The sequence below is a fragment of the Notamacropus eugenii genome, chromosome 5 (genome assembly GCF_028372415.1).
Source record: "Notamacropus eugenii isolate mMacEug1 chromosome 5, mMacEug1.pri_v2, whole genome shotgun sequence".
Classification (NCBI taxonomy): Eukaryota; Metazoa; Chordata; class Mammalia; order Diprotodontia; family Macropodidae; genus Notamacropus; species Notamacropus eugenii.
The window spans coordinates 428,196,849-428,199,885 of NC_092876.1; the positions used below are offsets into that span (position 1 = coordinate 428,196,849).

Here is a 3,037-nt window from a genome sequence, read left to right on the forward strand (position 1 = left end):
GAGGGTAATGAGGGTGAATGACAGGAGGTTATGATTACATAGAAAAATGTCAGGATGTCCAGTTAAGGAAGTAGAATACTTGGAATGGTGAGATTCAGTGCATAACCATTCATAGGTGTGACTTATGTAGATGTTGAAGGTCATTCTGGGATTTAAGAAGGCTGAGGAACTGGGAGCTTAGGAAATGAGTCCCCTAATGCTGAAGTCCCCTAGTAGAAGGGTATGAGTTGGGGAACTGAGGAAAGATGGTGAGCCAATGCTGAACTCCTGGGGCAAGAAGGGCGAATGACTTGGGGGCCAGTATACAAGAGCCCCATGATTTACATTGGGTGGAAAATTTTGATTGAGTAGACTTCAAAGGTTGCTGAGTGATGGAGGTTGTGGTGAATAGCAGTTTCCTGATGCATCTTTCTTTATCCTGGTATAGCTTCCTCCCTCACCCCAACTTCCTTTGGTCCCAGGTTCCCTAGATATTTGCTTAGTGAAGCTTCCTCTCTCCCCTGTCTCCCATGGAACATGATTGGTCCCAGCTTTTCTGTATTTAGGGAAGAAATGGAGTCCAATATAGAAAGAAGTCTAGTGAGAGGGAATCATCATGGGAAAAAGGACAAATCTGAGGAAGAAAGGGGTGCCTTAGGCCTAGAGGGCAACAGTTCCTCAGATTGGTCCAGAAGACAGGGAGAGTCTCAGACAGCTGCTGAAGGCTGTAGAGAAATTTGGCTCTACTGAAGAAGAGCAGCCTGAAATGAACTGTGAGGGGTACTGGGGGGCAGGGCCGGGCTTGGGGAAGGGATATTCTTTGGTAACCATAGGGTGGAAGTCAAGGGAGGCAGCTGTATCCAGGAGCGGCATTAACAGAGGAGGTCCTCTCATACCATGGGGAATCTTGGGACATAGGTGATTCATGGGAGATCCAAAAGGGAGTCCTCAGAGTGGCATTCCCATAGAAGGACAACCAGGATGAGACATTCCTGGTGGTGGTTGTGGAGGAGGCTGTCCCCCGAGGAATAAGGGTCTTACATGAGGATATCCCAAGTCATGGGGAGCATGGTGGGCAAGCTGTATTTGTGACATACTGGGACAACGTGTTCTACCTGGTGGGAATGGATGAGGATGTGAGTGTCCTTGTCCAGGATGTTCAGCTTTAGGAATTTCTGCTTTTGGAAGGCCATAGGCTCCAGCCCCAAGAAGCTAGGTGGGGGAGGTGTAGCTGGAGGTATTCTTGCAGGAAAGGCTCCAGGAGGTGGCACTGGAGGTGGGCGTGAGCCTAGCAGGGTCATTCCTGGTGGAAGAAGCCCAGATCCCAAGGAAGACACAACAGGATTAGGGGTAGAGGAGGGAGGTGATGCATCAGCAAGTAGCTGATGTGGCCAATCCACCTGATACAGTGGGTTCTGCATTGCCAGAAGTTGTTCAACTTCAGAACCATAGTGTTTGCCCTTAAAGTCCTTCTTAAAGGTATAATATACTGTGATATTTTACAGGTATTGTCCATTTGTGGCTTCAAGTGCTGAATTAGAGCCATTGAATGAAGCAAAATTAATAAAGGCATAGCCTGTGGAGTTGCTGGGTCAGGGACCCACATAATTTTGGGAGTCTGCAAAATAACCCTAAAGGTGTTGAAGGTATCATAGAGCAGCTTCTCATCAATCTCAGGATCTAGGCTTCCCATGAAAATGTTGGCCCCCAAGTCTAGGTTCTTGTTGTGAGCTGATGCTTTGCCTACTTATATTGTCTTTCCACACAGTGTGATCATGTTCATAATCTTAATGGCATAGTTAGCATCTTCCTCACTCAGGAATTCACCAAATCCATAGCCTTGGTGTTGACCTGTGGCTCTGTCTTTGGGCATGTAGGTGTTGCATGAAGAAAAAGCTCCTATACCAGTGGTTCACTGACCTATCTAGGTCTCCCATGAATATAGTGGCATCCTGATTCTGTTTGGTGATGGGACATGCCACCATATTGAATGTGCTCCCGCCATTTCACTCCAGGTGATCTTCAGAATATGTCTAAGACAATTCAAATGAAGTGATTCAGTTGTTTGGCATGCCCCTGGTAGACCCTCCAGGTTTCAAAGGCAATTAGGTCAGCACAATAGCTCTGGAGACCTACAGTTTGGTAGGCAGCCTAATACCTCTTCTCTCCCACACTGACTTATAGTGTCATATAAATGCTTGTTTCCTCTCCCCTTCCCCCTACTGCCCTCTCCTTCCATTGTTAAAATGTTCTGAGAGAGTAATACTTAAACCTCCTAAGAACAGAAAGCAGTTTGTGGTATTGTTCATCAGACATTTCACTTCAGGGAATGTGTTCATTGGACCCAGGAGCTCTGGATCTCTCAAACCCATGAGTTTAACTCCAATCCTGGAAACCACTTCAGGACACCTCAAAATGCCCACCTCGAGGTGTATGTTTAATCATCTATTCAAGAAAGGAAAAACAAAATGAAAAAGGCATCTGGAAGTCTAGGCACAACGTTTACTTAGTTGATTCTATGTGGGAACAATAGTAGGATGAAGAAAAAGAGTTCATTCCATCCTCCCCTTATGGGAAAGTCTAAACACAGAGAGAACTAAATGCCTCCTGGGAGCTGAAGCAAGAGACCCTGAATAAGACGTTGTCTTCCTTTTTAAAATAAATCAAAAGTTTATAGTCATATAAAAATGCTTTGAATCATTATTGATCAGGTAATGCAAGTTAAAACAACCTTAAAAGATCATTTTACACCTATCAGATTGGCTAAAATGATAGAAGGGGGAAAGCAACAAATGTTGGGGGATGTGGAAAATTGGGACACTAATTCACTGGTGGTTGAATTGTGAACTGATCCAGCCATTTTGGAGAGCAATATAGAATCATAGAGTCACCAAACTTAGATAGTTTTGATCCAGCAATACCTCTGCTAGGTCTGTTTCCTAAGTTGATTAGGAAAAAGAAAAAGAACCTGTATGTTCTAAAATATTTATAGCAGCTCTCTTTGTGGTGACAAAGAACCAAAAATTGTTGGGATATCTATCTGTCAATTGAGGAATGG

General features: G+C 44.5%; 1 pseudogene; it reads right to left on the reverse strand.

Moving 5' to 3' along the window:
- Positions 1-541: 541 nt before the first annotated feature.
- LOC140508021 (splicing factor 3B subunit 4 pseudogene) lies at positions 542-1,964 on the reverse strand (annotated as a pseudogene).
- Positions 1,965-3,037: the final 1,073 nt, after the last annotated feature.